The sequence below is a fragment of the Castor canadensis genome, chromosome 10, assembly GCF_047511655.1.
Source record: "Castor canadensis chromosome 10, mCasCan1.hap1v2, whole genome shotgun sequence".
Taxonomy (NCBI): Eukaryota; Metazoa; Chordata; class Mammalia; order Rodentia; family Castoridae; genus Castor; species Castor canadensis.
In genome coordinates this window covers 57,230,774-57,255,096 of record NC_133395.1, presented here as the reverse complement: position 1 = coordinate 57,255,096, position 24,323 = coordinate 57,230,774, and the positions used below count along the sequence as shown (strand labels likewise).

The 24,323-nt window shown below is 37.8% G+C and overlaps 1 protein-coding gene across 11 annotated transcripts in view; it reads left to right on the top strand.

Moving 5' to 3' along the window:
* Window positions 1–24,323, top strand: part of Enox1 (ecto-NOX disulfide-thiol exchanger 1) — a 554,869-nt gene that overhangs the window by 170,185 nt on the left and 360,361 nt on the right. For 3 of the 11 annotated variants that reach the window (XM_074043339.1, XM_074043332.1, XM_074043335.1), the window contains exon 3: window positions 8,717–8,765. The exons of 5 other annotated variants lie outside the window; for them this stretch is intronic. The gene's annotated coding sequence lies outside the window, so the exon portion shown is untranslated. Of the gene's footprint in view, window positions 1–8,716; window positions 8,766–24,323 lie in introns of those variants that run through there. 3 more of the 11 variants (XM_074043340.1, XM_074043337.1, XM_074043341.1) reach the window with 2 other exon arrangements.

The window sequence follows — 24,323 nt, the reverse complement described above, 5'->3', positions numbered from 1 at the left end:
TGTTGTTTTTTTGGTATAACTGAACATTTTTGATAATTATTCTTTGCTCATTTGAAAATATTTTCTCATTTATTTATTTAGCTGCATAACTATTTTGTACTCCATATCAGAAAATGCTAATGTTTGAGGCCACTGAGGTTTTCGGTGCTTGTTGTGGGGATTGATTCTTTACAGGCAGTTGGCAGTATTTGATTGAGAGCTCATGTTTGACTAATTTGTGGGAATTATGATGAACCTGTATTAATGATGCTGTTTTTGTTCTAGAATAGATTTTCCTATGCTTCAGTGGGGCATGAGGGAATCTAGGACCTAGATTTTATTTAATTATTTGCCCCGGGTTTTTCTGATTAGCCCAAGCAATACAAATTTGATCTCCATATCAAATGAGATCAGGCCCTCTATTAAAGGAGAGACTATTATTATCATTATCATTATTATTGTTATTTTCATAATACTGGGGTGTGAGCCCAGAACTTCATATTTGCTAGGCAGGTGTTCTAGAGGTTGAGCCAGGCCTCCGGCCCCCTTTACAGCTCTAGTTATTTTTGAGATAGGGTCTTACTTCTTTGGTTGAGATGTGGTCATGCTGACTTTTTGCTTAGGCTGACCTCAAATGCAGTACTCCCAATCTCAGACTCCCAAATAACTAGAATTATAAGCCCAAGTCATTGGCACCTGGCTATCATTATTTTGTTTTTATCTTGAGATCAAGCAAGGACAAGTGAGCTTATTTATTTCCTCTGCAACAGGCTCTTTTTGGTGTCTAGTATTCACTTTCATTGAGTATGAGGTTCCTTTTAATATAAAGATGCTTTTCAAAGTCTCAGGAATAACAGTCCTGCTTTTCTACAAACCTCTGACTCTTCTCCCCACCCTTTATTAATTTCTAAAGTTTGGTTGTCTGGTTTAGTCATTTTTCCTCAAGGGAGTTCCAGCATCAGGCTTAGTTACCATTCTGGCTTTAGTTAGTAGTTTCCATCTTTTGTTGACTTGTATTTTCTAAAGAGCTCAGCAGTGTGTGTTTATGTGTAAGTTAGTTGTTCATGTATTAGTTGTTATGTGTAAGTTGTTAATTTATTTTGCGATGGAACAGCTTTCCTGAATATTTAGTCTAGTAGTGGTTGGAAGTTCAGATCTGGTCCAGTGCTCTCTGCCATTAAAATATAACTTCTTCTTCATCCACACCTATCTGGAGACATAGGGATGTTACAATTGAGAAGGGCCCACTGGCTTAAAATTTTTGTTTTGTGGAGCTGGGGCAGGTTTCCTGGAATGGAGAATTAGAGAGAGGAGGATCTTCATGCACCTTCACCATCTACATCACCAGAGATCTGTTTTGGTCATTTGTTCATGGAAATTCTGAGCAGAATGTAGCTTCCAAGAACAAGAACTTAAAACTGATGCAGCCCATCTCATGCATTAAGGAGACTGCAGCTCTGTAGCTGTGGGGCAGGAAGCTCAAGTAGGACTTTCGGCTTCAAATTTCAACTTTATTTTCCTCACGTTGGACCGTCAGACCCTAATCTACAAGTCATACTGATGCATATTGCAAGCTTATATTTTAATCTTATTCTTCTTTTAAAGAATGGATTATCAGTTATGCAACAAAGGAAAGAAGGAAAGAAGACAGATTCTAAGCATTAGTGAGGTTACTGATTGTCTTTATCAAATAAGAGAAATGGAGATGGGGGTAGTGTGATGGTTTTGATCTGATAGTGAGTGAATAATCTAATACTGTGATCCAGATTGTTTTTACTCCAAAATGACTCATTTATGTATTTTAATGAGATAATATTAAGTCCGTCTTTAAAGTATGTTACAAATTTTTAAATATATTTGTATGTTTTAATTTTACCAGGTAAATGTGAGAAAGTGAAATTAACTAATTTACATAATTTAATAACAAGCATACTTAATATGGATTGAGATCTGTTTTTCAAAGAGCCAATTAGAGGTGAAGTTTTTTATTCAGTTTGTCCCATTTCACTGGAGAACCATTTCCATTGTTTTGTCAGGAAAACAGATAACTTATAAAGTACCCTCTGTCTTCACCTGTGTCTTTCTTATTACAGCATTAAGAAATACACAAAGAGGCTAATGGAATCAGAATATAACCCTTACAACTGTGTCCAAACAATCTAAATTATAATTTCTGGAGCTGAGGACTTCTAAAGTGAAATTGTGTCAACTGATAGTTGAGGACTAAGTGTATTTATTTTCAAGTAGAACTGAATTATTATTCACCCACGTAAACATGTAACATGTTTAAAAATAAACAAAGCTGCTAGAGAACTTTGTGAAGCTCTGATTTGAGTCTAATGATTCTAATTACAGATTGGAACATCAAGTCAAGACGAGCTATACTGTCAGTGCATGAGATATCTCTTTGCAAAAACATGAACTTTTATTATTTTAGGAAAAAAAAATAGCCATCTTTATGATCTTTATGATCCTAGCCATCATAAAGAGCAGAATTGACATGTAAATATTCTGCAGGTAAAAAGCTATTCTCACCTGTCACTCAGGATGTGACTCAGCAATGTAAGGCTGTCATCAGAGGTGTACGTGATCTGGGATTGCACTAACCAAAATGGAGCATATGAGAACCATGAACTAAGCCACTCACTGTGCTCAGCATTGATGAGGCCAATATTTAAGTCTAATTTTCAGCTCCATATTTTAAACACAATATTAGGAAATTGGAGATGGGCCAGAGAAAAGAAATGAAAATAATTTGAAAGTAAAAAGTTTATCTATGCTGAGAACTGAAAGAAAGTAGAATTCTTTATAACCAAGAGGAGAAAGCTGTAGGGTGACATAGTAGTAGCTTTGAGTGGGTCCCCGTCTGTAAAGGAATTGGGACCAACATGTTCTCTTGCCCTAACTCTACTTTTTGGCACTAGAAAAAGGGGTCATACCAGACTGGCTGTTCTTGTACTACTTCTCAGAGCTAGTGCTTGCACACTGATGAAGCAGTGGCTTGGTAGAAGGGAATGATAACAAACTGAAAAAGACCTTTTTATTTTTAGGGAAAAGGAAAGATGATTGTCATTGTTCTTTCTGTACTGAGCCAGTCTTGAGGCATTTAGATTTATGTTTCTTAAAGAATTTCTGAGGCAGTTTGGAGAATGACCTTGTCTGACTGAGGCTGGATGAAGGAATGACCCGAGAAGATGCAAGGAGACTAGGATGGGGTCACAGGATGAAGGTCAATCTCAGGAGGTACCCAGAAGGGAGCATAACCAATTTAGGAGGCAGAATCCATGGGTCTTGTTGAGTCATATAGTAGAGTGGTAACTGAGAATGATCAATGAATAAGGATGTTTTTGAAGTGGTACCATAGATCAACAAGTGAATCGGTCTAATAAGTTCTGATTACTGCTGTAACAAATTACTGCAAACTTGATGGCTTAAAAGAATACAAATTTGTGATCTTATAATTCTGGAGGGCAGAAGTCTGAAATCAAAATGTCAACAGAGCTTCACTTCCTCTGGATATTCAAATAAGATCTTTCCTTGCCTCTTCCAGCATCTAGAGGCTGTTTATATTATTTGCTTCACAGACCCTTTCTATCTTCAGATCTAGCACCAACCAGTCCAGTCTTGCTCTTGCTGAGTCCCTGTAACACTGACTTTTCTGCCTCTCTTATAGGGCCCTTTTAATTATATCATACCACTCAGATAATCCAGAACAAGCTCTCATTTCAAGATCCTTAACCTAGTCAACATCTGCAAAATTTCTTTTGCCATATCTGGCATGTCCAGAGGTTCTTGGGATTAGCATATAGAGGCTTTTATGCATTGAACCTCTGAAAAGTGAGTTCAGTTTATGCATGTGATCTTGATATCAAATCATGATAGCTGGGCATCTGACTTTGTGTGGAGATAAAGATTTTGGTGACAGAAGACTTGGACTGTAGTTAGGTGGATGATGAAGCCATGGAGGGAGAGCTCAACAAGGAGAGCAGGAATGAAAAGTATCTACTAGGTTTCCTTGCTAGCAAAGTGCTAGGTATGTCAATGCTATCGGTTCACCTGGCCTTAAAATAAAACACAATTCTCATGGTCCTAGTGAACCAGAAATTTGTTCTTTCATTGGATTCCATTGCTTTTGAAGTTGGACCCAGAATAACAGAATCATGTTTAAAATCCAGTTTCCAAGAACTATCTCAACAATCTTTGGAATTCAGCCTTTTGGTACTGTTCTGACCTCATGTTAATGTCTTTTGCCAAGTCCTGTACCCTCTGCTCTGTTTAATATTCTTGTAAACCTTCAAGTATAATTCTGAAAAGACTGTTGACTCTACTGCACATAGCAGATGATATGAACGTTTTGAAACACAATGTTAGGATTCTCTCACAAGCTTATATGTACATGGTCAGTGAAATTGTAGAAAACAGGTGAATAGTTGGGCTTGATGAAAATGTGAAGGGAATGTGTATGACATGAGGAGTGTATATTTAAAGTACTTGCTTTAAACCAGCAATCCTATGAAGCCAGAATTTCCAGCCTGACTTCCTCACTTGTCCCATCCTCTGGGCCTGAAATTGATGGTACTGGCTGCTTTTTGGCTTCTGCAGTAGCTGTTGCTGTCAGCTCCTCACAGGCTGGAGGTAATTAGAGTTTCTCAGGCTGGAGTTGGAGTGTGCTTTATGCTGCTTTGACTTTGGCTGTGGGATGATAGTGGGGCTGGCAATGCCAGTGCCCTGATAATTTCCACATTCTTCCCTTTTATTCTGTGTATGTGCAGTAACATTTTAAGGAAAACCACTACTCAGTATGTTTTAGATTTTATAATCTGGATTGTGATATGTTCATTCAGCAAAATGTGCATATATGTGAGGATTTAGGGTTGAGGTGATTGGAATACAAAAACCTCTGAGGCATGGCTCTTACCCTCAAAAAGCTGGTCCCATAGAATTGGATCCTTTATGCAACTATCTTTAATACAGGGTTAAATGTAGCAAGTGCTGTAGGAGGGATAGGGTCAGAGCATTGATTGCTCAGTGGAAAGAGGGAGGCTCTTGAAGCTGGGCAGAACCCAGGAATTTTTTTTCCTGGTGAGCTAATATTGAAATAGGGTTTTTTTGAGTGGAGAGAATCTTTATAACTTGGAAGAAGTTTGGACAAATGGCATTCTAAGTGCAAATATAAAATTAATATAGGTCAAGACATAGGAAATAATGTTAAGTATGATGAAAAGTGCATGACATAGGTTACCATTGGAATAGTGAGAGTTATTTGGAAAGGAATATTTAATTCTATATTGTGGATATTTTTGCCAAAGCTCTCTGTCACATTATAAAAGGCTTTGAATGCCATAGTGAAGAATTTGATGTTGATAAATTCTAAATTTTTAAAATTTTTTTATATTACTGAATGAATTTAAATCCATTTAGTCATGACACATATTTTAATTGCCATTGAATTCTATTTATCAGTATTTAATTTAGGATTTTAGCATTGCCATTCCTAAATGACTTTGCTTTATATTTTTCTTTTTTGGTATTGTCTTTCAGGTCTTTATATCAGTGTTTCCATTACTTTGTAAAATAACTTGGAAATGATCCTTGGCTTATTTCCCTTATGCTCTGGAAGAATTTAAATGTATTAGCATTTTCTGTTTTAAAGCTTTGTGGTGAGTTGTGCTATGAAACCATCTAGGTCTTAGGTGTGTATATGTCCAGTTATGGGGACAACTCCAATAATCCCCTCTATTTGTGTAGAAATTGGTCTGATCAATTTTCTCTCTCTTTTGAAAGTAGCTTGACATACAGTATTTTCTAGAAAATTATGTCTTTCATCCAGGTTTGAAATTTATTTGCACAGAAATGAGCTAGCCTCCTCCCTTTTCCTCCTTGATTTAGCTAGCTGTTAAAGGAGCTAACTACTTTGGCTAGCTACATGTTTAGTGTCAGCCTTTCCAATTTATCAATTCTCTTCATTTCTTTATTCCAATTCATTTTACTTTTGCATACTAACTCATTTTTCTGTTCTCTGTAGTTTTCTGTTAATTCCTTAAATTGGAGTGCTAACTAAATTGGGTGCTGACTTCATTTTTTAAAATTCTCTTTTGCTTATTAATAAACAAAATCTGTGAGTTTTTCTTTCACTACAACTTTAGCTATATTTGGATTTTAAAATTTACTTACTTTCTAGATATTACTTATTAAATTTTTTCCTTCTTTGAGTCCAAAATTTGGAGGGAAATTTAAAATTTTCAGAAAATAGGACACTTTTTTTTTTCTATTTTTGTTAGTAAATGATGGTTTTATTTCATGATGTGGAATATTTTTGATACTTTTCTATTTGGAGGAATTGCTTAATGTTTTATCTGTGACATAATATATTGTCAAACTTTGTGCTCATTTGATGACCTACTAGAAAAGAAGATATTTTCTGTTTCCAGAGTGCAGATATGATGTGGGGTATGTGTGTGTGTAGATCATACTAGAAAGGATCTTTCATTTTAGTTATTTAGCTATTCTATATCATTACTTTTGTGCCTTGATATTTTGAACATGGAAAGAAAGAAATAATTTCCTGCTCTTAATTGTGTTCTCTGTTGTCTCCTGAGTCACCTGTGGACATTATTGGTAGATGGTTCTTTATTCCCCAGGCTACCCTGTGTATTTCAAGAGGTTTAGCATCCATGGCTTCTGCACCGGAAAGACCAGTAGAGTCCTTCACATTATTCTAACAGTGAAAATCACCAATTAGGATCTGTTTGTAACTGAGAAACATTGATGTTTGAAAAATATATTTTTAAACATTTTTCCCACATTTATATGCTAATTCTGTATGTATATGCTAATATTTAAAATTAATTGTATATGAAAAAATTTATTTTTCACCCCTAGGAATGGAATAATACCAATGAAATAGTGATGCCAGAAGGAGATATTAAGAATCATGGAGTGCTAAGATAGTTTAAGTCAGATTCCACTACCCCCCATTTTGCCCTGTGTTCAAGTGTAAGAGGCTACAAGGTATACCAAATAAACTCAGTCTTCTAATACCCTTAAAATAAATTCCTATCTCATATTTCAACAGAGTTCTAACTTTTATTACCACCTGCTGCAATTAATCTCCCAAAGGGCAAGCTATGTTGAATTGACAAGTTCTTGAATATAAATATGAGTTACTAAATAACATGTGCACAAGTAAATTGAAAACTTTTCAAGGTTCTAAAATAAACACCTAAAAAGTCAAGTAAACTTCTGTACATGCAGCAGGAAAGAAAATGTTCAAATTCTGTTGAGAGGCAGTGGAACCCTAACTGTAAAAATAAACTCTCAAGTTCTTTGGTCTTAAAATGAGCTTACTAAAAATCGTGTGTGCATACAGCACAGAGAGAATATGACAATTTTGAAGCAAGTTTTGGCAAACTCATCAGAATTTGAAAGAATCCCCCCAAATGTGTGTATAGGATTTGAAATAGCTTAACTGAGGCTAATGCACATTGATATCAAAATCTTTTGTAGGGTGGCTGAAAATGACTTTCACTACTATATAGAAAGGAGAAAAAGTGTGTATTTTTAGGTATTCACCTAAGCATATAAGAACTGTTCTTAGTGCAGCTATTCTGGTCAGCATTTGAAAATACCTCACAGAGAAGCTGCTCCAACTCTACTACTGGTGAAAATTATATTGTACTATGTCTGTGAATGCTGTGTAACATTACTTGCTGGTGATAAAAGTGTCTGTTATGGTTGTTTACAAAAACAAAAACAAAAACAAAAAACAAAAAAGGGTTGAAGATCAACTGACCATCCAGACATAGATTGCTAGTTTGGGAAGAACTGGAATATAATTTTTTAAAAAAAGCCAGTTAGCACAAAAATTAGTGTAGAGTGGCATTTAATTGATCTTTTCTGGTACAGCAGGTGATTTGGGACTTTGGTTTATCTCAAGAACATGAGTATCCCAAGTTATGTTATGAGACTAGATTTAGAGCCTGCTGGCCTCTTCTCTCAGTCTAAACCTGGATTTATATTTTCCAGTTCTCTTTTCCTTTTAAAGGGGTGGAGTTACCAGCTACTTGTATCTAGGTGCACCCCTGCACATGTAAGTCCTTACAGCCCTACTCCTGCCCTCCTTGCTGGTTATCTTGATGAATGCCTTGAAATTCTCCATACTCAAGGACCTCTTTGGAAAAGGTCAGCTGATTCCATGTTTACTATCCCATTCTCTGCAGTAGGATGTGGGCTTTTAAAAATTGGTATGAATTTTAAGTTCTTCCTTTCCAATAAGAACTATAGTGTTTTTGTCCAGTTTAGTTTGGTCTTGTATTGCTTTTTAGCTTATTGAAGATTTTAAAGTCTCAGCAGTTTTTCCCCTTTAGTCTTCGTTGGGTTCTCTTGATCTTAAGCCTTTAAAGCAAGCATAGTTGTGTTTCCCTGTCTCTAAGAACAGCCCTGTTCCATGTCCATCTGATTCCTTGTGATACCCCATCCATGGTGGGAGAGGTCAACAGGAAGATCCTCTGTTTAGAGAATACATGGACCTTGTTGTGAAGATAGTAGAAATGCATGTCCTGGATGTTGGAGGCCTAACTGCTCTTTGTTTTTGCATTTGGTAATTGTAGTGTATATTTCTTGACCTCAGATTACAGTGTTAGTATGACCATAGGAGTTTAGGGTTGGAAGAATAGGAAGAGTAATACTAAAAGTTAAAAATGTAAATGAATTTCTGATGCATGCATTCTCTTTCCAGTATCTCCAGCGAAGCAGAAAATGAAGTCTTTGAACACTTGTGGGTACAGGTAACTTACTCCTAAAACCATCTGTTCCTCTTGCAGGATAGAAAAATCTTATATTTTGTTAAACTGCCATTCTTCCTCCATGACTTCAATCCATTGTATATTTTACATTTATTGAGTTCTTAGTAGGTCTCAAACACTATTCTGGATACTTTCAGTCTTCAAACAACCCTATGACATAGCTGACTCTAATCACTTGATGTTGCTAATGAGGAAACCAAGTCACAGAAAGTTAAGTAGCTAATATAAGACCACAGGCATATAGGAAAACAATGAAAGATCTAGAATTCCTATTCAGGCAAAGTAGTAAATCTTCTAGTTGTAAAGTTCTGTATATCATTGGTGAGACAAAAACAGAATTAAGCCAAACAATAATATTTGAATTTGTTGTTCATCATTAGTTCACTAAAGTCTCTCCTAAAGGTTGTCACTCATAGATGCTGCAGATAAAGCAGGGAACAGATATACCAGCTGCACTCTAGTGCAACTTTCTTCTTGGAGAGAAATGGCTGATATAAACAGAAGAGTACACAGATAGTGGTGAAGAAAGTGGCAGATAGTGATCAGAAGACAGTAGAACAAGATGATTTGATTTGATTGTCCCTCTTGAATGATGCTTCCTTGTGATAAGAACACCTTTCTGAGAAGGTAACATGTGAACTGAGAATCAATATTTGGCATTCCGTTCATTATTATTACAATTAGAAATAAAAGTTTCTAAATATGCAAAAAAATCTGGAAATAGAATTCTCCTAGAGCACAAATACAATATATTTCTTCCAAGTTGCCTCTTTTTTGTTGAGCATACAGTTGAGTTTGAGTGGAGATAAATTTTATTGATATTCCCAGCAACAAGAGAAGCCAGCTGTTCTCTACCTTCATGTCTATCTTATGATCTGGTGATGTTCTGCTTTTCCCAAATTGTATTCAGGCCTGTGCATCTTGCTTGTATTAGAAGCCTGATGACTTAAAACCTCTCCTCTGTAGTCAGATAAATTCCAAGTAAACTTACTTTTTTTCTTCTCTTCCCTTCTGTACTTGGACATCACACCATCTTTTAAAGTATTGCCCACAAATCAGTCAATCTCTAGTTCCCACTCACCTTTCTTTATAGCTTCTCATTTTAGGTGGCATTTTTGTTCTGCCGGTTCTGTGATGGTGGAAAACTGCAGTGGCTGTGACTTCATGGATTCAGGTTTTGCTCTGTGAGGATTATCAATCAGGATAGGGACAAGGGAGCAGACAGTTGTCAATTAATAGAGAATGCCATGAGTCTGAAAAGTTGGCTAACGATTCTGTACCTCGCTTTCCGTCTAGATTAGTCCTCTTTGCATGGTTTGTATGGTTCAAACAAAACTCTATTCATCTTTGAAGATTTGGCTAAAATTTTCAAGCCTTCTCAGCTGTTATTTAATCCTTTCAAGCTTTTGCTGGCACCCATTTCTTTACCTGTACACATCTCCCACCTCACCCTTGGCCTTCTTCCTAAGCAGCTGTGGCCTGGATAGCATTTTGTGGCCTAAGACCCCAGTGCTTTGTAGCACACTCTTACTTACATTCATCTCTTGGCCACACTGAGCTCCTAGAGGTCAGGGACCAGGGACCATTCCATCTTATTTATTTTGTTATTGTTTTATATCAAGATGAAATTCACATAATATAAAATTAACCAATTCAAAGTGAACAATTCAGTGACATATAGTACATTCACAAAGTTGTGCAACCACTACTCCTATCTAGTTCCCAAATATTCTCTTATTTCCAAAAGGAAACCCTATACCCATTTGGCAGACGCTCCCTATTCCCTTACCCCCAGTCTCTGGCCACCACTTCCTGTTATATTTGTATCATTGGTTCCTTGCATAGTACCTAGTTCAGAGTAATAACTTAATTTTTACTGGAATAATGAATGGATTAAAAGTTCAGAATGGGGAAATACTGTATTAAAGTTGCTTATTTATCTATAAAGTCCTGTGGACTGACCACAGGAGCTAGATGGCATGGTGGATTCAGGGAACAGAATAGTGAACATAACAGACATGTCCCTGCCCTCACAGAGTTTATAATCTAACCCAGTGCTGGCTGATAGATATATTATGTGACCCACATAAGTAATTTTAATTTCCCAATAGTCACATGCATAATTTCCCTATTGGTGCTGCTACAGTCACCACAAAGTAATGACTTGAAACAATCTAAATTCATTCTCTTATGGTACAAAGGATCAGAAGACTTACACTGGACTTAGTGGGTAAAATCAAAGTGCCAGCAGAGCACCTGTATTCCTGTAGAGCAATGCATACTATGTCTGCTGAATCCAAGGTGTGTCTTACACAAAGCACATCTCAATTTGAACGAGGCACATTGCAAGTGCTCAATTGCCACATGTGGTTGTGTCTTTCCTATTGGTGAGCACAGATACTGGGGGCTAGAGAGACATTGAAAAGTCATTGCAAGTGTGATATGTGTCGAGGAAAAGTAGAGTCCTACAAGGCCATACTCCAGAGAGTATGACTTCATTTTCAGGTGTGGGAAGATTTTCTAGAGAAAATAGAAACATGAATGACAAGTGGACTGGGTCTTAAAAGCAGAGGGACTGACTACATGTTGCCTCCTCCTTCCACTGTAAAACCCTTAACTGTCTTCTGTTGCCCTGTGGCAAAGTCCACCTTAAGGATTTTGTGCCTACCTAAATAGAGAAGTGATGGTTTCTTAGATGGTTACTCTGGCTGTTTGTAAGATCCTATTTTCTTCATTTTTTAACATTTTTTCCTGAGTTTAGTTTTTAATTGAGGAAAACATTTTTTAGTACATTAATTTCTGTGACTAATTTCCCAGTAGGCCACAAGGTCAGTATGTTTTAACAGAATGTAAATTACGATTATTCCTTTGTTTAAGTTTTAGGTATTTTATATTGCAGTATGTCTTTAGGATGTACTTTTACGATGCCTGTACTGCTCAGGCAGTCATCTCCTAAACACTGTCAAAGTATAACCCCTCCCTCCCTGGCCACCCATGTGATTGTCATACCACTTTAGTGGGTTGACTTTACAAGAAGAACTTGGAGTGAACTTTCAAATGGCCAGGCAGGCATGTTATTGGGTGAGAACCACGGCTGGGAATTTGCTAAATTACTGGCAGATCTGTGTTACTCCTCTAGTGACAGTACTTGGGCTGCTGTTTAGAGCCATTGGGATAGACAGCAGCTTGTTAAACACTACCATATAAAAGCATATTTATAACATGACCCTCTTGAGTTTAAGGATTGAGGGGTCAGCAGGAAGGCAGAGGTACATCTTAGGTACAGATTAATAACACTGATTTCAGGTGGCCAGAAGGAATCCTGCTAATGAAGTCTGGGAGTGAGTCACCTACCTCTGTCTGGAGTATAGCTGACGTGTTTTCTGTATATCAGGCAGGGCATGAAGGGCAACGAGAGGTAGTAGTGTAGTCTCCTTAGATTTACCTGGTTCATTTTCTGAAAACCATCTACCTTTGGCAAGCTTTCTTCTCACCTCTCACCTGGTAAGCAGGTAGTGCCTGCTTCCTTTCTTTGGGAAGACTTGGAGATTTAATGCATCAGATGCAGTTAAACCTACTCCTTCTAAAGTCTGTGTAGGCTTTTGCCTCCTTCAGGGATCTTTGTGGTGGTTTGTCTTAGTGACATTAAATATTAAAGGGACAGGTGATTCATTCTGCACTCAACATTTGTACCTTTACAAGCCCTAAAATGTTCTTTAAATACATGTGCTTAAAACAAATTTCAAATTCAGTCTTGGGTGAATGTTATCCCAATGAACAACTTGGAGCAGTTAGCTCCTACAGACAAGTGCGTCTCTTTCTTGCCACCTGTCCAGAAATCTGTTGTTCCTTTGGCTGCTGTCCCTTCCCCCTATACCTGCCTCTAAACTGGGTCTTCTGGGCCTGTTTACCTTCTGTATTCCCTAAGTCTTGTCTCTTTTTCAGGCCCTGGAAGAGACCTTGGGTGCTGGAAGGAAACAACACAAAGCCTCAGCTCAGTCCATTTCCCTTTGCATCACATTTCACTATGGTTCACAGGTTCTAGAGCCTTAAGCAGGTGAAAGCACAGTGCAGTGTGGTATCTTTCACTTCAGCTGCCGGTCATGGCAGGTAAATGCTGAATAACCTGCATGCTCTACACCCAGTGTTTGTTCAGGGAATCCATGTAAATACCCATGCCAGTGCTTCTTATGGGAAGAGCCCCTCCTATGGTCAAGTTCATTTGTAGGAAACCAGTGGTTTCTCCTTACCAATCACTCAAGCATGACAGGTTGTTTAAATAGTTAAATGCCCCGACTAGGATTAAAGTTGAAAACAAAAGTGTACGTTTGAGTCAACAGTGGGAGTTTTAGGAGTGTGTATTCTTTGTCCCTCATAATTTTGGTTTAGAGTGAATCATAAAGATTTGAAACATTAGGAATAGGATGTGTGATGCACACATCAAATCTTTTCTGTTACTGTCCTGTAAGCATTGATTTTTAACCCAAAACATTAATTTTAGTGGGAATTAGTAAATTGTACAATGCAGGTCAGTTAATTGAGTGGGTATGTGCCATGGAGTGCTCAAGCTGAAAGGACCCTCTCACTTGAGAACCTGCTGACAATGCTGCACTTTCCCTAACTGGATGGGGAAGACTATTTGGTTGTTTGCTTTCCTGACTGTCATCTTTACAACCTTTTAGGACCCCTGCATACCTGGAAAGTCCTTCGCATAGCCTCTTGTTTTTCCCCATCAAATTGACACATATATTATTACATTTTAAATAGCACTTAGTCTGTCATATGGAGCATTAGCCTTGAAGATTTGCAGTCCATGTTGTAATTTTGAGGAGGAAAATTGGTTCAATGACAGGAGAAATATGTCAGTTTATGAAAAAAATTCTTTCTTTATTTCATTTTCTGTTCTAGTCATTTATATCCCTGTCACTAACCTCATTAGGTCAAGGGCTTCAAGGCATTTTGTGCAGAATTGGCATATGTTTTGGTGACAGTGGTACACATTTTAGCATCTCAACAGTGATATTCCTTCCTGTTTTGGAGAGTAATCATTTTCAAATGCCTCTGATTTTTAAGTTGGAAAATTAATATTTCTCAATGTGCTTTGCCTTAGGAACACTTTAAAGCCAGATAGTGAAGTTTTTCTCACTTTTCCAAGAAGTCCAGAACTCCTCAAACTTCTACCAGAAGCTGTGATGGTCAAGCAATTGAATTAACTTGTCTGGAAGGACTGGAGTTTTTGGATGGTGTTAATTTATTTATCCAAAAGTTATGAGGCATCCCAGGCAAACAATGTGGTATGGATTTGATTCTTTAAGGAATGGTCCTTATTGGAATAAGAATGGAAGAATCTGGCCACGTTCCTATTGAATATAGACGTAGAAGGAAGCATCTGTTCTCTGTGGATGTCTGGATAGCAGACTCACGGTGCTCTGCTGCCAGCTCATGCCTGGACTAGTCATCCCCGCTGAGCAGATGCTAGTGGACGCTGGGTCATTGTGGTGGTAGGGCATGTGGATGCACACATTTCTTTATTATTGCAGTGACAGCTATTGCATTCCATTCATACTAATTTGACAGTGACATCCCTGTCATGTCAATATGACATGAATACATGCATGATAGTAAGGCTTGGAAGCCTCTAGAGATTAAAAAAAAAAAATCAAACCAGCTCCAGAAGATTCATAAGATACCATCTCCTTGGTGGAGACAACTCTCTCGATATTAATAAGGCATGAAATAGGAGGGATGGAGGGCATGGAGGTGCAGGGGTTCTAATATAGACGTTTTTGGATGCTTTCTTGGTCCAGATACTTATAGAGGAACATCAGTCCTGTGAAAGGAGAAGTCACAGAGATAAGAGAAAGGGAACAACAGGAGGACATGGAGCAGTGACACTCAATGAGTCCTTGACATGGGCAGTCATTAGCATACGTAACTGCTATTTTCCCTGTTTTTGTGTGATTGCCTTTACCAAACAGGACCCTTTGGTGCCGTAGTAGTAGTTAATATCAAATAAGTTATTGTTTCTTCCTGGAATACCTTATCTTTTTAGTACCAATGAGATCCTTCTGTGTCCCCATGTGCCCCTAAAAAGTTAAAGGGAATCAAAGAATACATAATTTGTATCTGTCCCAGAGGTAACAGAGTGACTCAATGATATCTGTGGAGGGATGACTTTAAATTTCATGTCTTATGCAAGAGGTGATTTTCTGTGAAAACTGCAAGAACTGGCCTCAGGGATAACCCGATAATGATCCCTCTAACAGCACAGATAGATTCTAGGGAGATTATAGCTGAAAGCTGTGGTGGATCAGCTATGCCCTGGTGAATCACGGTTGCCACAACAGAACCTATAGCAACTGATGCCCTGCACAGAGAGCAACTCCCTTCTCCCTGTGGAGAGCACTGCTGGAGGCCTTGTGTGTCTCAAAAGGCAGGTGAGCACAGATTTCCTGTAGAAGAATTCAGAACAAGGCTGAGTGAGATTTCTGTTTACAACAGTAGTCAAAAAAAATGCTTTCTCCACTCTGGTCCCCAAGGTGCTCACTGATGAATCCATGAAATTCAGTAGTCCTTGAGTCACAAATGCCATTACTCCCCTGGACCATCATTTCTTTTGTGCCCAGAGTGGAACCCTTCTCACCTAAGCCCCTTGGTGTATGAAATGCTGGATTTGGAAAGGTCTTCGTGATTCTAAGGACCATGAAGATGGAGTAATACTCTATTTTCCTCAGCTTGGCTAAAAGTCTGTTTTGCTCTCTGAGCCAAACAAATTTTAGCATTTGCTTTTAGGTATTTTGTTACTAATTTTTTTTCTCTCTCTGGAAAAAATGTAGGTGCAAAGATATAAAATCCTATAACCTAAAGGGGAGAGGAGTTTATGTAAGCATAGAAGGACTAGAGGAAGTGGAAAGAATTCTTTTCAAGCTTGAGTATCTGTTTTGCTTTTTGTTTATCTCTGTGTGTCTTCTAGATGTGTATATGTGCATTTGTGTTAATATATAGCAAATTTGTCCTTGTCCTAGGAGAGCTTTCTCTTTGCTACATAGTCGACCACCTGCTCCTTCTCTAAATCCTCTCTTCCTTTTACCTCTGAGATGAGTCTGGCCCCCATGCTCCTCCTACTTGTCTGATATGTGCATGTACACAGAGCAAACAAATGTTTAGTGATTGCTGGAAGGGACTTTAGAGATTATCCACTTCAACCTTTTCATCTCTCTAAGAAGGAATTGGAGGCCTTACATTTCTTTATCTCTTCTTAAAACAGTCTCCTTGAAAAACAGCTTTAAGGTTTTAGCAATAATAATTACACACAGATTCTTCCCTGAGTTCAGATCTAGTTGAGAAGCAGTGTAATAACCAGACAAATGGAGCGCACACGGTGATCTTTACTTTCAATATGGCCAGTTTGGAGAATATGACTCGTATCTGTGGCTCCTTCCCACAGCCCCCTTTGAAGTGAAGTGACTCTTCAGCCATACACAGAACTGCACAGCCCCTAGTCCTTTCAGGCATTACAGACCAGGAGTCCATCCTGTGCTTCATAGGAAGTTAAGGGAGGAACTGATGAGCTGGCCAAGCTTTATTCTTACTCCCAAACTAGCAAATTGGGTAAATGGATCCCTCTCAAGAAGTGAATGAGAAAGTACAGACTGTTCTTTTATGGAGTGTTTTTCCCCTCCCTGTGCAAACACGAGTATGGGAATAAGCATACTCGTTTCTCCTATGACTTATCTATCTGGAAATTTGAATATTGCTAAATGAAACAAGTTATTTCACAATGCAATCTGCTCCTGTTTTTCATTTCTTGGTTAATGTCATTACTATGCCCTTTGCACCACCCCTTGCCCCCAGTGTAAAACCTTGAAGGTCTCTTCAGTTATTCAGTGTGTCCTAAACTATGTTGAGTGGGTACTAAGAAAACAAAGACATCCCCTAAAATCAGAAACAAGACAAGGGTGCCCACTATCTCCACTCCTATTCAACACAGTCCTGGAATTCCTAGCCAGAGCAATTAGGCAAGAAGAAGAAGGAAAACAAATAGGTAAAGAAACTGTCTAAGTATCCCTATTTGCAGATGACATGATCCTATATCTTAAAGACCCAAAAAACTCTACCCAAAAACTCCTAGACACTATAAACCTCTACAGAAAGGTGGCAGGATACAAAATCAACAGCTTTTCTATACACCAACAATGAACAAACTGAGAAAGAATATATAGAAACAATTCCATTTACAATAGCCTCAAAAAAAAAAAAAATCAAATACCTAGGAGTAAACTTAACAAAGGATGTGAATGACCTCTATAAGGAGAACTACAAACTCCTGAAGAAAGAGATCGAGGAAGACTACAGAAGATGGAGAAGATGGATTGGTAGAATCAACATAGTAAAAATGGCTATACTACCAAAAGCAATCTACATGTTCAATGTAATTTCCATCAAAACCCCAATGACATTCATCACAGAGATTGAAAAATCTACCCTAAAGTTCATTTGGAAACACAAGAGACCTAAATTGCCAAGGCAATACTCAGCAAAAACAGCAATGGTGGAGGTATCACAATACCCAACTTCAAACTATATTACAAAGCAATAGCAATAAAAGCAGCATGGTACTGACATAAAAACAGACATGAAGACCAGTGGAACAGAATAGAGGACCCAGATATGAATCCACACAACTATGCACAGCTTATTTTTGACAAATGCTCCAAAAATATATGATGGAGAAAAGACAGCCTCCTCAACAAATGTTGCTGGCAAAAGTGGTTATCCAGCTGCAAAAAACTGAAACTAGATCCATGTTTATCACCCTGTACTAGTATCAACTCAAAATGGATCAAGAATCTTAATATCAGACCTGAAACTCTGAAGTTAGTACAGAAATGAGCAGGAAACACTCTGGAAGTAATAGGTACAGGCAAGGACTTCCTCAATAGAACCCCAGCAGCTCAGCAACTAAGAGAAAGGATGGACAAATGGAACTTCATAAAACTAAAAAGCTTCTGCACAACAAAAGAAATGGTCTCTAAACTGAAGAGACCACCCACAGAGTGGGAGAAAATATTTGCCAGCTATACATCAGACAAAGGACTGATAACCAGAATATACAGGGAACTTAAAAAACTAAACTCTCCCCAAATCAATGAACCCATAAAGAAATGGGCAAATGAACTAATCAGAACTTTCTCAAAAGAAGAAATTCAAATGGCCAAAAAACACATGAAAAAATGCTCACCATCTCTAGCCATCAAGGAAATGCAAATCAAAACCACACTAAGATTCTACCTCACCCCTGTTAGAATAGCCATAATTAAAAACACCACCAACAACAGGTGTTGGCAAGGATGTGGGGAAAAAGGAACCCTTGTACACTGCTGGTGGGAATGCAAGCTAGTGCAACCACTCTGGAAAAAAATTTGGAGGCTTCTTAAAAATCTAAACATAGATCCGCCATATGATCCAGCAGTCCCCTGGGGATATCCCCAGAGGAAAGCTACACAGGTTACTCAAAGAGGCACCTGCACACCCATATTTATTGCAGCGCTGTTCACAATAGCCAAGTTGCAGAAACAGCCAAGATGCCCCACTAGTGACAAATGGATTAAGAAAATATGGTATTTATACACAATGGAATTTTACTCAGCCATGAAGAAGAACGAAATCTTATCATCTGCAGGTAAATGGATGGAACTGGAGAACATCATCTGAGCAAGGTTAGCCAGGCTCAGAAGACCAAAAATTGTATGTTCTCCCTCATATGCGGACTTTAGATCTAGGGCAAATACAGCAATGTGGTTGGACTTGGGTCACATGATAAGGGGAGAACACATACGGGAGGTATGGGGATAGGTAAGAAACCCAAAACATGAAAGTGTTTGATGTCCCCACTGCAGAGGAACTAATACAGAAACCTTAAAGTGACAGAGGTCAATATGAGAAGGGGATTAGGAACTAGTGGAAAGGTCAGTTTTAGATGAATCAACTTGGGTTGTAACACATTTGTACATGGAATGAATGCTAGGAATCTCTCTGTATAGCTATCCTTATCTCAACTTGCAAAACCGCTTTATCTTACTATTGCTTGTGTTTTCTCTTCAACAAAATTAGAGATAAGGGCAGAACAGGTTCTGCCTGGAAGCAATGGGGGGGGGGGAGGAGAGGAAGGGGGCAGGGGGAGAAATGGCCTAAAAAATGTATATACATGTGAATAAATGAATTAAAGAAAACAGAGACAATGACAAGGTTTTTGTTCATAACCAGTTCATAAATACTAATTTAAACTAATTAACAAAGTAAATAATTGGTGCAATTATTGGAGAGTCACAGAGCTAACTCCTCAAAGAAGGTAATGATTAAATTTTACCAGGGTATGATCACAGTAATTTATGAACTCAGTTTTAGAAAACGAAGTTGGAGTTTCTCAAATAGCTAAAAAAAAAGCAAAACTTCATGTGAATAGACAGGGAGCTAATTGAAACATCACAGTGTAGTCAAGGTCATTCTTGGAGAATGAGGTTTGGTGGTATGGAGGAGTAGCAGGTGCCAAATGGAGAAAGTTTTTTTTTTTTTCTTTTAAGTTACTGCTAAGGAAGTTGCTGTTTATACTCCAAGGGAAAGATTTTAACAAACAAAGAGACATTGTATCCATCTTTCTCTCCATGTAATGATGCCAGGGGACCCTATTCTTGTAAGCATTTCACTTCAAGTGTCTTTTACCTAAACCTGTGAGTTACAATGAAAGAAAAAGAAAACTATGATGTGTGAGCCAAAGAAAAGTTTCTGAGATACAGATCCAGGAAACAGAAAGCAGAATAGCTAGAAAATAGAGTAATGAAGGTGATCTTTGTGAATATCTGGGCTTTATCTACCTACTTGCCTGCCTAATATCCATCCATTCATCTAGGCATTTTTCTTGTCTTCCTGCCACGTGTGGTTTTCTCCATATTTGTGTGGTGTGCTTCAAAAGAGGGCTAAATGAGAATAAAGAACCAGAGATAGAAAGGGCAAATATGATCCAACAGTGTTCTGGAAAGGCTATTATAACAGCAGTGAGACTTGGGGAGGGGGGAGGCTGTTGGCAAGAAAACTCTTTAAGGGATTATGGAAGTATTTCAGGTGGAAAGAGCAGATGAATAAAAGAAGGAATATGTTTGTATTTAAGGACGCACAGATATTTAGTATCTTTTACCTATTTTTTCAAGCTTCATTTATAAAAGGACCTCAGCAGTGTTGCATAAAATCTTTATTGAATGGTTTACTGATGCTTACCCACATGTGCTATAAGCCCTGAAGATTTGAGAGGCTGGCAGACATGGTGAAATCATGATGTCTACTTTCCCACCATGTCTGTTTTAGAATTCCTAAGTCAGACCTCTGAATAGCCAGCAACACTGATGGTTAAAAACTGGTTTTTGAAATGAAATCTATTTGCCTTCTTCTGTCTACTCTCATCAATAGAAAAACATTTTAAAAACTTACTGATTGTAGGGATGAAAATAATAATTACACTAATGGACGCGAATCAACAAATTAGCATAAGAACTTGAATTCTGCCGAATTTAGAGAAACTCTGGAGTTTTAGGACCTACTTGAGCTGAAAGAATGCAAGTCTAGAATTGGTGTCTATGTCAGGGATGCTTTGTTTCAGGAGCTTCACTTGTTTCTATTTGTGGTACTCCCTTTTCTCAACTTGTGATTTGACTCAGCCCTTTGAAGTTTAAGTGTAGTGAGCCCATCTAACGAAATGTTCCCAGAGGAGGTTATTAGGCTGACATTGACTTGGTTGAAGTCTGACTTTCTCATATTCAATGACAGAAACGGCCAGGGGAGTCTTTCTTTTGGGCTGCCCCAACATGGTTACTGAAGGCACCTCTTTTTTGGGACACCTGGGAATTGAAGTTAGATACTGCGCATCTTTCTCTGTCAACAGTGTTCTTAAGGCCTGAGGCTCCTGGAGAAGGTGCCATACACACCAGGGAAAGGGAGAGTGGCTTCTGGATTAGCCTTGGAGGCAAGACAATTTCTGACACCTTTCATCAAAATATTATGGCTGTAGTTTTATACTATTCTGTGTAACTCGGGCTCATAAATAACAGTGCCACTTGTCAAAAAATTGAGAAAAGTATTATTCTGTCACAAAGATTCATCACCTAGGGATTTTTACATTGTATTTTGAAAGTACAATAGATCAGCATTTTTATAGTAGGGGAACATTTTCTATGGTTTATAGAGACCAAAAGTAAACATTTTTAAATGTCAGAAGGCTTTAAAACCCAAACAGGCTGTAGTCTCATTAGAGAGCAGCCTGGCTAGAATTCACAAATTGAAATATCCTACCATAAAGTTTATTGTAAATAAGAAACCAGGAAAAGGAATGTGTGTAAGTCAATAAATATCAAACTCTGGGTTTCTGGCTTAATAAAGGCAAAGATGTTTGAAGTTACAGAATCATACACCGACTCATGTTATCGTGATTTACAAATCTATTTTAATTCCGTTTCTCTTCCTTAGAGACTGTGTGGCAGGAGCAGAGCACAAATACAGATTATGTACTGATCTTGCCTTTGCAAGGTGTTCTTCTCTGTGCCTCAGTTCCTTTCCTTTAAATTATGGGCATTTGTGATGTTCATTCTCCTACTTTTTGTTAACATACAAAGATTGATTAATTATCCATTGGGCCACATCTAAACAGGATTAAAATGAACTTTAAGAGTTATGTTAATCATTAATTTAATTTCAAGCCATTAAAACATTTTTTTAACAAAGTGCCTCTTGGCAAGCATTTATTTATTGGAAATGATTTGTTTTAAACATATTGTATTTTAAACATTAACTATTTAAAACTCTATAGAAAGACTAGGTAAAATGGAGAGTGATTGAACTCATTGACTATCACATTGTTTTTAAAACAGTAACAGAGGAAAAAGATTAAAAATGAGTGCTGATCTGGGGGAAAGCTCTTGATCCTGACATACTAAAATGTGTTATTTTGCTAACTATTCAGAGTTTAATGTGTATATTCTGGTACCTTCATGCTAAGGATTTGGTTACATCGTTTTTTACTTCTAGCTTCCAGGTCACTAATTATGCTATCAGGTTTTAGTTCTGTTTTTTCCCCTCCATCTGTTTTAGTGAGTTTAAAAATGTTCTTGGAGAGACCAGTCAAAAATTAGCATGGAAACATTTTGTTCAAATTATGAATAAACAAATTGATTTCTTGGATGAAATAACATTTTCCATTGGCTGTTTCTACTTCTGAAAGGGCAGTTCTTTCTGTTCATTCTTTATAAGATCTAGACCTGCTCACTGAAAAGAGTTATAATAGGCAAGGCGTTAGCCATGAAAATTGACTTAATAAACCAGCTCCAAAAATAATAATGACATATACTTATATTTTATAATGGCTTACTATTTGCAAAGCACTTTTACATATATGATCATCTAAAATCATCTCATTTATAATATAAATATAGTCTAATTAAATTATTAAATTTGTTAAAAGACCTATACTTTGTTAGTGGCTTTCCATGGCTATAATGAAATACCTCAGATAATTAGACAAATAAAAAGAAAGAGTTATTTTGGCTCACAGTTTGGGACATTCCAGACCATGATTGGTTAGTTCCATTGTCTTGGGCCTGTGGGGAGGCAGCATGTCATGGCCAGAGCATGTGCAGAGCAACCTCTCTAACTTTAGTCAGGGAGAAAACAAAAAGAGGAAGGAGCCAAGGTCCCGTAATCTGGTTCAGGTAACCTAAAAACTTCCCTCTAGGTCCCCACATCTTAAAGGTTGTACCACTCCCAGGGGAGGTTTTCTTTCCCCTGGAGAATGAGACATTAACACATGGGCCTTTGGAGAACATTCCACATCCATATTGTGGCATATACTATATGCCTTGTCTTCTGAGAGTGGAGATAATAGCTTACAGTTCTCCTCTTATTTGCTGCTGGTCCAGGTAACTCAGAGTTCCCAGTTTCTAGCCTTAACCTTTTTTTTTTCCTTCAGAAACAATACTGTATTGCTGCTTGCATAAGTATTTTTTTTAAATCACGTTCTAATGGAAGACAGACATGCTGTTGACAATGAGAATAATAATTTGTATATTCTAATCCTGAAAAATGATGTACATTTATTCATTCTTTATGTTCACTTTCCTTGAAATGCAGGTAGAATAGAAGTCATGTGATATACTAAGTATAAAATTCACTGGTGTTTTACTTTAAAATCACCGTACTTGAAATTTTCAGAATATCTAAATCTAGGTTATGTGCATTGGCTCACATCTGTAGCTACTCAGGAGGTGAACATTGGGAGAATTGAGGGTTGAGGCCAGCCAGGACACAAAGTTAGTGAGACCTTATCTCAGCCAATAAGCTGGGTGTGGTGGTGCACTCTTGTCATCCAGACAAAAGCATGAGACCCTACTCCAAAAGTAACTAAAGCAGAAAAGGGCTCAAGTAGTAGATTGCCTGCCTACCAAGCATGAGACTCTGAATTTAAACCCCAGTACTGCAAAAGTATAAGCAAAACAAAGCAAAACAAAGCCCTAGAATTTGTGGACAATTGAATTTTATCCCTTATAACTGTGGAATAATCATCCTTTTCAAGAAAGCAGTTTGATCTCAAAAGGAAATTGAGTCTTAGTATTTTAAGAAATAAAAAGAAACTTGTGTCAGGTACCAACTGGTATATTATTCATGCTAATCAATAAAAAACAGGGAAAAAAGTAGATACTGGCTCCCCATATCCACTTAGCATTTGTATAAGAAAGCATAATTTTAGTAGCAAAAACATGTACTTGAAACTTGGCATTTCTTAAGTTCTTTTTTCTTAATTGCTACTGAAATATGTATAGTACTTATAAGGATGGAGCATTTAAAACTAAGGCCAATAAATAAAAAAAGATCTCATTAAAAGCGCTCTGTAATAGGCGAGAATCATTTTCCCATCATAAGTACAGTTTTATTTTTTAGATGATCCTAAGGACATTTACTAGAACATTTACTGGTGTGGTTTTGTTTGCTTTGTTTTAACCTAAGTCTTAAAAGGTTAGTGCTATACCAGCAACTCTCCCAGTTCCCCTGGTCTTTGTTTGCAGATAAGCCCACCCTTGAATTATCTGCTGTCACCAACTGATTTTGGCCAAAGTGCCAATTTGTAAGTTCACAGACAAAACAGGGAAATAAAAGGCAGAGTCTTTCCCTTAACCACACTAGTCATATGAAAATTCTGAAAATGGGTGGGGATTTCCCAGCCCCAGTTCCCAAAGCCTGTGTCTGTGGGCACTGGAGCTAGGAGCCCCTCAACCACCCTTTCCTCACTCATACCTTTTCACTTTCTTCCCAGCGGCTTTGGGATCCTGAGGCCCCTACCCTATGTTCCAGGGCCGAGGGGCTGCTACACCTCTAGCAGCCCTAAGAAGGATGGGGAGATATGTGCTTCGTGTTCCAAGGTAGAATGCAAAATTGCTTTTTGCCTAGGGCACATTTCCCCTGCACTCTCACTCACTCTGTTCCAAAAAGTTAGTGAGACCT